Below are 12,459 nucleotides of genomic sequence, written 5' to 3'. Positions count from 1 at the left end.
TCTCTCCACTTAAGCCCTTTGCATCAGGTCCTTCCTCTTTTTTTCCCCTCCCTCCCTGCTCCCCCCTCCCTCATGTGTCCTTGGTAATTTATACATCGTTATTTTGTCATGTCTTGCTCTATCCGGAGTCTCCCTTCCCCCCCTTCTCTGCCATCCCTCTCCCAGGGAAGAGGTCACATGTGGATCCTTGTAATCAGTTCCCCCTTTCCAACCCACTCACCCTCCACTCTCCCAGCATCGCCCCTCACACCCTTGGTCCTGAAGGTATCATCCACCCTGGACTCCCTGTACCTCCAGCCCTCATGTGTACCAGTGTACAGCCTCTGCCCTATCCAGCCCTGCAAGGTGGAATTCGGATCATGGTAGTTGGGGGGAGGAAGCATCCAGGATCTGGGGGATCAGCAGTGTTTTAAGGTCTACGCACACAAATTAATTGCATTCTCTTATATCAACAACCAAGAGTTTCTCTGAATTTATCCACATACTCATTGAAACTCAAGACCAAATTACAGCTGCTATTTTGAGAAAGGAGAACAAAGCTAGAGGGCTCATATTTCTGATTTTATGATTTCCAAAATCAACAGCAGTCATTAGTACAGTGTTGTATTAACACAGGACAGACACACTGATCATTACAATAGAATAGCAAGTCCAGAAATGTATCTATCTGTTCATTTGGTCAAAGGATTTGTGACTCATGAGCCAACACAATTCAGTGAGTGAAAGAAAGTGATTTTAGCAAATTGCCTTGGAATCACTTGATACTGAGTTGGGCTGGAACTAAAACTTGAGCACATTGAACGGATCAGCCCCTGTGCAGGAGTCAGATGAGACTGTCTGCATACATACTGATTAAGAGCCTTAGAAACCCTACTACGCCGATCTGCTCCCTTCTATAAGGTCACTGTGGATGAGACTCAATTTAACAGTAGTAAATATTTATATGGAGGAAAAAAATAAACACTATCTTCCTTTTATGATGTAATTAAGGTGAGATGGGGTGAACACCTAAATGTACATGCTACAATTAAAAAGGTTTGATCAGCCCAAGACTGGGCCTACGGGGTAAGAGACTATTTTGAGAAAAGGGTCCAGACACTCAAGTACTTCCTCAATGCAAGAATGCTTTCCTCTATTAAATTGGCATTCTATGATGCTCACCCTACCGACCTAACTGCTGAAGACAAAGCGGGTGAATAAGCAAATGTGGTGAACAAAGCTGATGGGGCCCGGCTATCAAAAGATACAGCTTCTGGGGTCTTAAAGGCTTGAAGGTAAACTAGCAGCCAACTAGCTCAGAAGCAACAAATCCCATATGGAAAAAACACCAGTCTGTGAAATCACAAGGTATTGAAGGGATCAGGGATCAGGCATCATCAGAACAAAAAATCTTACCATAGTGAATGAGGGGGTGCAGTGCGGAGTGAAGACCCAAAGCCCATTTGTAGGTCACTGGACATCCCCTTACAGAAGGGTCTTGGGGAGGAGATGAGCCAGTCAGGGTGCTATGTAGCAATGATGAAACATGTAACTTTCCTCTAGTTCCTAATCCTTCCCCCCCACTACCATGATCCTAATTCTACCTTGCAAGTCTGGCTAGAACAGAGGATGTACACTGGTACAGATAGGAACTGGAAACACAGGTAATCCAGGGCAGATGATCCCTTCAGGACCAGTGGTGTGATTGGTGATACTGGGAGGGTAGAGGGAGGGTGGATTGGAAAGAGGGGAACCGATTATAAGGATCTACATGTGACCTCCTCCCTGTGGGACGGACAACAGAAAAGTGGATGAAGGGAGACACTGGACAGGGCAAGATATGACAAAATAATAATTTATAAATTATCAAGGGTTCATGAGGGAGCAGGGAGCAGGGAGGGAGGGGAAAATGAGGAATTGATGCCAGGGGCTTAAGTGGAAAGCAAATGTTTTGCGAATGATGAGGGCAATGACTGCACCAATGTGCTTTATATAATAGATGTAGGTAGGGATTGTGATAAGAGTTGTATGAGCCCCTAATAAAAATTTTTTTAAAAAAATGAAAGAGAAGAGGGTCCGGAGAAGAGTTCTGGCTCTTTTCCTAATCCCCAATGCTTCTCCATGCCTAGGAACCCAAGTCTTGTAATAAAGATGCATCTGATTTGAGCATTGGAATTTTCTTTTTTTATGGTAATTGCCTCCACGCCACCCCCCCCCCCGCCCTTTTTCTTTCTCCATGGCATTTTCAATGGCCTCATCTGGATGTGAAAGTTGGACATTGAACAAGGAAGGCTGAAGAACCGATGCATTCTAATTGTGGGTGCTGCAGAAGAATACTGGAAGTCCCCTAGATTGCCAAAAGAACTAACAAATATGTCTTGGAAGAAATTCAGCCAGAATGCTTCTTAGAGGCTAGGAAGGCAAGACTTGTTCTCATATACTTTGGACATCTGGCAGAGAGACCCGTCTCTGGAGAAGGATATTGTGATTGGTAGAGAGGCAGTGAAAAAGAGGAGGAACCTCCACAAGATGGCTGCAACCTGGGCTCAAGCAGGAGAGCAATGGCCAGGAAGGTGCCAGCGGGGCAGGGTTTCATTCCGCTGTGCATCTGGTCGTTGTGTGTCAGAAATGACTTCATGGCCCCTACTAACAATGACAGCCAGGAAAGAAAGTAGCTTTGTGGTTTGGGGGTAGGTGGCTGAATGATGGGACCCTGACATGAAGACATGCCCATGATTTAATCTCTGTCTCCTGCGAATAGTATGAAAAATGACGAATGTTGCCTTACAGGGCAAGATGTAATTAATTTAAGAATTCAAAAGAGAACTTACTTGTTATAGTTTTATATAATAAATCTGATCACATATATCATTATGAGAAAGGTTGAAAGATTTCTGAGCTAGAACAGGAGACGGAGTGACTATAGATTTGAGTGATGAATTTCACAAGCCAAGCACCTCCGAAGACCACCAGAAGCTGGAAAAATCAAGAGACCCAGTCTGTCCTGGAATCCAACATTGCCAAAACCTTTATTCCAGATTTTGGCCCCTAGAAGTATAAGAGAATAATTTTTTGCTGTTTTAAGCCATGAAATTTGTGGCAATTTGTTTCAACAGCCATAGCAAACTGTAGAGGAGAATATTTTCTGTACAGATACAAAACGTACAATACATAAGCAAAACAGAACACTTGAATTCAAAAGATGTAATTAAAAGACCAGACATAAAATGATGAATTGCTCAATTCAAATGTGGACAAAAATTCTGAAAGCTATTTCCCAAAAGATGTTACAGAAATGGCCAAGAAGTATATAAAAATATATTCTGCACAATTCAACACCCACAAAACAAATATTAAAGTCACTGTACCACTGCCCCCACTAGAACGGCAAAATGAAGATGAACAATACCAAATATTTGAAAGGGTGTGAAGCAATTTGGTTTAAGATATGGATTATTACAATATATGTAAGAGCTCCCAATAAAATGTGTTTTAATGTTAAAAAATAAATAGTGTAAGATATGAAAAAATAATAATTTCTAAATTATCAAGGGTTTGGGAGGGAGGAGGAACAAATGAGGAGCTGATACAAATGTGCTTTACACAATTAATGTGTGTGTGGATTGTGATAAGAGTTGTATGAGCCCCCAATAAAATGATAAAAAATAGGATGTTGCCATAAGATATACATATAAATATATTAGCATATATACATAAATGGAGAGACAATGGAAAAATCAACAGTAATTAAAAATAACAAAAAAAGAAAGGTGCTATAATTTTATATCCAAGAAAATATTAGTTCTAAATAGAGGGGTTTTTTTGGAGGTCTGCAAGCAAATCATATTCCTTACTATGTTTATAGGGAAGATAAAGATGTAAAATGAAAACTCCAAAGTTAGTTATGTTAACATATTTAAGCAAAATCATTTAAATCATTCAAATAAAGAGCTATAACTAAGTTGGCAGAAGAGAAGAGAAGAGAACCTTATCTGCCTAAGTTAATAAAGGGGATTAGAAAACAAGCAAAAGAACAGTATATAAATAAATGTGCAGAGCAAACATTTAAAATAAATCGAAACCTACCAGTAAACACAACAAATTTTTAATTGATACAACCCACCTAAGTGAAGAACAGGAGCCCTGGTGGCCTATTGGTTACACATTGGACTATTAATCCCAAGGCCAGTAGTTCAAAACCACCAACCCCTCTGAGAGATAAGATGAAGCTTTCTACTCCTGTAAAGATTTATATCCTCAGAAACTCAAGGGGCTGTTCTACCTTGTCCTGTAGCGTTGCTATGAGTCAGATTTCACACCATGGTTGTGAATGAATTGAGAAACAGAGACTACAAGACAAGGCAAAACTATCAAGCAAACACCACTCTGTTGAATGCACAAAGAACACACAACACAAGAAGGAACATAAACTTGAAAAGAAAGGATTAAAAGTGACAAATTAGGGAAACATCAAAGAAAAGCTGGCTCAAAGATATTTACAAGCCCTCCCCAGGATAAAACCTCAAAAAAAGTAGGTTTTATCGTGGTATTAAAAAAAATACATTTTGTAAAAATGAGGAGCTGATACCAAGGGCTCAAGTAGAAAGCAAATGTCTTGAGAATGATGATGGCAACAAATGTATAAATGTGCTTGACATGATGAATGGATGGATGGATTGTGTTTATGATGGATTAAAAGGTGTATGAGCCCCCAATAAAATGGTTTAAAAAATACATTTTGACTACTTTGAATTCAGGCCAAGAGTTCAAGGACAACCTAATGTAAAAAAGCTCTATGTAATTTATATTAAGGGATTTAAGAAAATTCATGATAATTTTAATAGTTACAGTAAAGTAGGAATATTTAAAACTACTTCATAATTTAAAACTACCTTAGTAAAATAGGAATTAATGGAATTTCCTTAAGTTTATAAAATATATCTACGAACAATTTTTATAAAATATCATATCTAATGATAAAAAATAAGGTAATATTTGTGTCCCCTTGCCTTCAAACAAGACAATATAGTTACTAAATTACCACTGTTCAGCAAGGTAGTAGATGTTATATAGAATGAATTAAGACCCAAACAACCAATCAGCCAACAAATGACAACAACAACAAAAAGAAACAAATGGAAATGGAAAGGATATGATAAAATTGCCATTTTTTCCAGATGAAAATTCTAGAAAGTCTAAAACCAAGAAGATGATTTTAGTCGAATCCTCACATCACTCTGCATGCATCCCTATAGTTCTTATGCATTAGTTAGAAGGTCTCTAGACAACATAGCAATAAAGCCGATCTATATTTATAGGATCTACATCTTTCACTAAATCTAGTGAATGATTTATGAAAAATTACCAAGAGAATTCTTGATGGAAGGACATTTAAAAAGCTACCTGGATCAATAGAGAAATGAAACTATGGATTGCAATTGGAGTCCTGCTGGAGCTGTGGTTATGTATCTAGCTGCTAACTGGGAGCTTTGCACTTCAAACCCACCTGCTACTCTGAGGATGAAAGCTGTGACAGCTTGCTTCTGTAAAGATTCGTCTTGGAAACACTACGGGCAGTGTTACTATCCTCTACAAGGTCACTATGAGTCAGAGGAGATGAGTGGCAATGGATTTGGTCTGGCTTAGGAATTGTAATATCTAATATTAGATGTCCTTTTATGAAAATAAAATAGTTTTTAGAACAATCCAAAAGTAGTGAATTGATTAGTAATGTAAGAAGGACATAATGAACGGTAGCAAAAATATAAAACTAGTAAAAGGATATTTACCAAATTAATGGTAGTTGTTTCTGAGCAGGAAGAAGGAGCCATGGTGGCAAGAACAAGGATGATTTATATAGCCTGTTCGTCAAACACTGCTTTTCTTAATAAGATGATTTGAAGGACAAATTGTGAACATTTGGAAAATTCTGGGTTTCAGGAGCTTTTGTTTTTCATAGTAATTTTTATTTTCTCTGTTATTTAAACTTTTCAAAATACAAAAAAGAAATAATATTGGTTCTTTGCTTGACAGAACCACTTTGGATGGTGAAGTAGCAATAGAAAAATCTATTTTCATTTCAATTTATTTCATCTAACATTTCCATATAGCTGAGTCACAAATATATGAGATTCTATTGCAAGCGTGGGACAGAACCAATATTCTCTGACAAAGCAAAATGATAGCAATTTATTATTAAAAATAATCTTTTTATGGTGAAAATAAAAAAATAATATTTTAATTTTATTAAAAAAATAAATTTATTAGGGGCTCATACAATCCATACATACATCAATTGTGTAAAGCACATTCGTACATTCATAAGCTTTACTCTAAATACTGCCAACATAAAGACAACTTATGGGCTCCATTTACTTAGCTATATAATCTCCCTCCACAATAGAAAGGCTGTCTAGGGGACAGCACCGGAGACACAGTGTGCGAATTGCACCCGACGTGGTCCCACCACATTGAGGCAAAGCACAGGAGGAGCGCAGCGGAACAGCAAGGGAATGGAGCAGCAAGGTCCACAGGGAATGCTGAAGGTGGACTTTAGGGCCATGGCCTGGTGCCCCAACAGACTGGACTGGAAAACACTCCTAAAGGCGCACAAACAATCCTTGAACTAACTACAAGTTTTTCTTTCTTGTTGTGTTTTGTTTTGTTCTTTGTCAGCGGTTTGTTGTTTTGTTGTATATTGTTGCTTGGTTTTGTTCTGTCCTGTTTTTGTGCATGTTATTATCTCCACAGGTGTGTCTAAATAAGATAGGCTGGATGAACTATCTGGAGGAAAAACAGTGGGACCGACAGCTCCTGGGGGAAATGGGATATGGGATGATGGGGGGAAGGAAGTGGTGTTAACAAACCTGGGACAAGGGAACAACAAGTGATCCAAATTGGTGGTGAGGTGGGTGTGGGAGACCTGGTAGGGCATGATCAAGGGTAATGTAACGAAGAGGTATTGCTGAAACCCAGGTGGGGATGGAGCATGATAGTGGGACAGGAGTAAAGTCAAGGAAAATAGAGGAAAGAGCTGGGAGGCAAAGGGCATTTATAGAGGTCTAGATAAAGACATGTACCTATGCAAATATATTTATATATGAGGATGGGGAACTAGATCTATGTGCCTATATTTACAGGTTTAGGATTAAGGTAGCAGAAGGGCATTGGGACTCCACTCAAGTACTTCATCAATGCAAGAATACTTTCTTCTATTAAATGGCATTCTATGATGCTCACCTTCCCAACACAACTGCTGAAGACAAAGCGGGTGTATGAGTAAATGTGGTGAAGAAAGCTGATGGTGCCCAGCTATCAAAAGATATAGTGTCTGGGGTCTTAAAGGCTTGAAGATAAACAAGCGGCCATCTAGCTCAGAAGCAACAAAGCCCACATAGGAGAAGCACACCAGCCTGTGTGATCACTAGTTGTCGAAGGGATCAGTTATCAGGCATCAAAGAACAAAACATCCTATCATTGGGTGCACACCTCCATGATACAATTGCTGAGGACAAACGGGTGCATAAGCAAATGTGGCGAAGGAAGCTGATGGTGCCCAAGCATCTGGGGCCTTAAAGACTTGAAGGTAAAAAAGCAGCCATCTAGCTCAGAAGCAACAAAACCCACATGGAAGAAGCACACCAGCCTGTGTGATTACGAGGTGTCGAAGGGATCATGTATAAGGCATCATCAGAACAAAAAAATCTTACCATAGTGAATGAAGGGGGAAGTGCAGAGTGGAGACCCAAAGCCCATTTGTCAACCACTGGATATCCCCTTGCAGAGGGCTCTAAGGGAGGAGATGAGTCAGCCAAGGTGCGATATAGCATCTATGAAAAATACAACTTTCTGAGTCCCTAATACAATGTAAAAGAAGAAAAGAGAAAAAAATGATTAGGGCAAAGACTGTACAGATGTGCTTTATACAATTGATGTATGTATATATATGAACTGTGAAAAGAATTGTATGAGCCCCAATAAATTGTTAAAATTAAAAAAAAAAAGAAAAATACAACTTTCCTCTAGTTCCTAAATGCTTCCTCTTCCCCCACGCCTCCCACCTCTCCCACTATCACGATCCCAATTCTACCTTGCAAGTCTGGCTAGACCAGAGGATGTACACTGGTACAGATAGGAACTGGAAACATAGGGAATCCAGGGCAACTGATGGGTGTGAGTGGTGGTACTGGGAAGGTAGAGGAAGAAGGGTGGGAAAGAGGGAACCGATTATAAGGATCTACATGTGATCTCCTCCCTGGGGGATGGACAACAGAAAAGGGGGTGAAGGGAGACGTCGGACAGGGCAGGTTATGACAAAATAATAGTTTATAAATTATCAAGGGCTCTTGAGGGAGAGGGCAACGGGGAGGGAGGGGACAAAAAGAGGACCTGATGCCAGTGGTTTAAGTGAAGAGAAAATGTTTTGAAAATGATGAGGGCAATGAATGTACAGTTGTGCTTTACACAATTGATGTATGTATGGATTGTGATAAGAGTTGTATGAGCCCCTAATAAAACATTTTTTAAAAGAAAGGCTGCCTAAAATCTTTTAAATTATTTTATTGGCTTACAATTTATTTTCAGTTATTTTGGGACCTGTATATAACAAAATATTGCCCTTTATCTAAAATGATCACACGCCACGTTTACACCATTCATTTATATACTGTTCTTACATTAGTCACGATGTTATTATTCCAAGAAACGTTTTTAGCTGAAATGTTTTGGATATTGCGTTCTAGAAACACAGCTCTTGCCCAGTGAATTATTTTATATAAACGGTTAATAATACTGACTTTGGGTATCTTGAAAAATGCTCATCTTTATTAAGGCTTCAGATGAAATTCACCAGAAAGGAAATTATAGTCCTAAAAGAAAGCTTTGTTCAGTTCGATGTGAGGAAGTTGGTGGCTTGAGCCCATCCAGCAGAACCAGGGAAGAGAAGGGCTGGTAACCCTCTTCCACTGAGAATAGTCAAGGAAATCGGACGGAGCAGCGCTAGTCTGTCACACACAGGGACGGAATCCACTCAGAGTCGACCCACATGACTTGTCATCTAACAGACAGATGATGCAGGTCAGGTGAGAGCGATGCCGGTGGGTTTCTCAGACTGTGACTCTTTACAGGAGCAGAAAGCCTCGTTGCTAACAGTGTTTGGGGAAAGCTGTAACAGCTACCAGTGAGTCGGCATGAGGAACAAGAGTAGAAAAAGAATGTTTGGAGGCTGATTGTCATAGCAATTGTGCAATTGTGCTTGGCGTGATTGAAATATGGAATGATATGATAAAATACCAATTTTTTAAAAAAAGAAGATTTACAGTCTTGGAAACCTATGGGGGCATTGTACCCTGTCCTCTAGGTTCACTGTAAGTTGGAATTGACTTGGTGGCAGTGAATTTGGTTTGGTTTGGTAACATTTGGAGACATTTTGGGCTGGGATTGTTTTATTCTGTCCACTCTAAAGATGTTGCATACGCAATATGTAAGAAGCCAAATTTTATTTACTTCTTTGAATGGGCTGGCATCTAGATAAAAAAGAGGAACAGCTGCATTCGTGAGACGAGATCCCTCTTTGTAGAAGAAATTATGTCACGCCATGAAGCATGGGGGATGTATTTATATTCCCTGGAGACACTGGTTCTAATCAGTGTAATTGGGGAATTGAAACCTCTGATCTAAACACTGGTTGGAACCATCTAGTGTCCAGGTCTTGGGATTTAAGGAGAGGCATTTGGGTGCACGACTCAAGATTAAAGGAATTAGAGTTATTTGGTTTGGAGAAAGTATAACGGGGAAGCAACTGACCATGAGTCTTTATGACATTGTTATTTGGAGGATGTTGACCAGCTGTTCTCCAGCTCCAGCACGTCCCACATGAAAGGAAGTTGTCTACAATTGCAGCAAGGAAAATACAGACTAGATGAAACGAAGATGTTACGAACTCCAGCATCGTGAGTTTACAAGAAGACAATATATACATGTCTATAATAAATATTTGAATTGAAGGGGTCTATATCCAACTGTATGCATCCAAGAACGTGCTGACTACACAAACATTCTGGCAACATATGCGTGGCTTTCACTTGGATGAAAAAGAAGCATCTATTAACATGATTACAAAGATGATAAGGTAATGTTTTGTGTCGTTATAAAACATTGCCAGAGTGCCCATTTTTTCGTTGGAAGCATTGAGATGTTAAGTTAAAGATAGAATCCTTGAAACGCTTCCTGTGGTTCTTTGATCTCAGCCTCATACTAGAAAGGCGTTCAACTGAGTGATGAAAAATCTCTTCTTCTAGTGTGTTCACATCATGACATTTTCCTTAGTGACAGTTACACGAAGGGATTGTTAGTTGCCATCAAGTTGTCCCCCAACTCATGGTAATCTTGTGCCCAACAGACCAAAGTGCGGGCTTGTTCAGCATCACGCCCAGGACTGGATGGGAATCCGGGCTTTGTGCTTTACAGGGTTTTCCTTGGCAGAGTTTTCAGAAGGAGAGTGCTGGGACTTTTTTCTTGGTTTGCCTTAGTCTGGGATCTCTCCTGAAACCTGCTCACCGGAGCAACACGGAAGCCTCCAATGACACATGAGTGTGCGTGTGTGTAGGGTGGGTGGTGTAAGAGGATATGTACTTGAGCTGCATTGGCTGCTACTTGAACCCAGGTCCCCAAAATGGAACACAAGATTTTATCAGTGAACCAGCACGGTCCCCTTTCTTAATGCAGTCATTTAAAGGTAATGATGTCTAAGCACTTGTTTATCTATGATGCACACATGTTGATATGTTGTATTTTAATTTTCTAATTTATATTTAAAATTTTGAATTTATATTTAAATTTTTCTAATTTATATTTTAATTTTCTAATTTATATTTCTAATTAATATTTTCTAATTTACCTTGTGATTTTAATTAATTTTTTTTACATGTAAAAATACCATTATCTTTTAATTCTATTTTTCACAAAGATTTTTAAAAGACTCTTGACATGACAGATAAAACTTCTTATTTAAAACATTCATTTACATGGCATCATTTTTAAAAAGTTGCATACATTCCAAATGATGGTATCTTTTCCCATCTCAAATATATGCTAATATTTTTTTCTCTGATCATCCACGTTATCTAGCTGTAAGACAAAAGCTCCCAAGGCTGTTCGTCAGGGGTCTCAGTGTCCAACTTGTTCACCAGTGATGAAATCTAGATAGGCACACTTTTCTTATTTAAATCATCAACTGCTCGATATATCTAGTTCCTACTTACATAAATATTACTGTGATCTATAGTCTGAAATAATACACAGTGTTTTGTAGGGAAAAGGCTCAAATAAAAATATATATCAAATAGTTTTATATATTAACAGAAGAAAGTACAGATTAGATAAATATTCATTATGAATTTGAAAGGGATCCATTGGAAGTGCACAATACAACTATCTTTAAATAGCTACATTATTTTGACATTCAGGAAGGATATTTGAAGTAGTAAATCTCTTTGAGTGTGAGAACAATTAATAGAGCTTCAGATATCCATATTATTATTTAATAAATGACCCAAACCAACAAATAAAGCCAACTATGTAAAATTATGTAAATAGAAATATTTATTTGCATTTCAATTGGACTTATTTTATAGCAAATACTGTAATCAGTTTGTTAATTGATTAATATTCACATTTATTATATCTGGTCCTGTCTGATAGAAAATGGAAGTTGTAGTGGGCATGTCCCTATCTTCCCAATTATTTACCTTTTTTTTTTTTTTTTGGCTGTTTGGCCTGCTACTTGTTTGTATATACTAGTTACAAGTGTACGAAGAAAAGCAAAAAAAATGTCTTCTGACAGTATGGTAAAACTGTTTAAAAAATTATTTCTTTTGGAACTTGGAGCCTATAAATTCTATCAGCACTCCTACTTTATTTATTTTTATTTTTTAAATTATTTTATTGGAGGTTATTTCAGCTCTTATCACAATCCATACATCCATCCATTGTGTCAAGCACATTTGTATATTCGTTGTCATCTTCATTTTCAAAGTATTTTCTTTCTAATTGAGTCCTTGGTATCAGCTCATTTTCCCCTCCTTCCCTCATGAACCCTTGATATTTAAAAATTATTTTTTCATGTCTTACACTGACTGCTATCTCCCTTCACCCACTTTTCTGCTGTTCATCCCCCTGGTTGAGGGTGGGGAGGGGGTGGTTATATGACATTCATTATGATTGGTTCCCCATTTCTCCCCCAACCTTCCCCCTATGCCCCTGATATCACTACTCTCATTATTGGTCTTGAGGGGTTTATCTGTTCTGAATTCCCTGTGTTGCGAGTTCTTATCTGTACTAGTGTACATGCTTTGGTCTTCCTGGATTTGTAAGGTAGAATTAAGGTCATGATACTAGGGCAGAAGCATTAAAGAACTAGAGGAAAGTTGTATGTTTTATCAATGCTATACTGTACCTTGACTGGCTCATCTCTTCCTTGTA

The sequence above is a fragment of the Tenrec ecaudatus genome, chromosome 2 (genome assembly GCF_050624435.1).
Source record: "Tenrec ecaudatus isolate mTenEca1 chromosome 2, mTenEca1.hap1, whole genome shotgun sequence".
NCBI classification, from domain to species: Eukaryota; Metazoa; Chordata; class Mammalia; order Afrosoricida; family Tenrecidae; genus Tenrec; species Tenrec ecaudatus.
Note: the sequence above shows the minus strand (reverse complement) of the source record.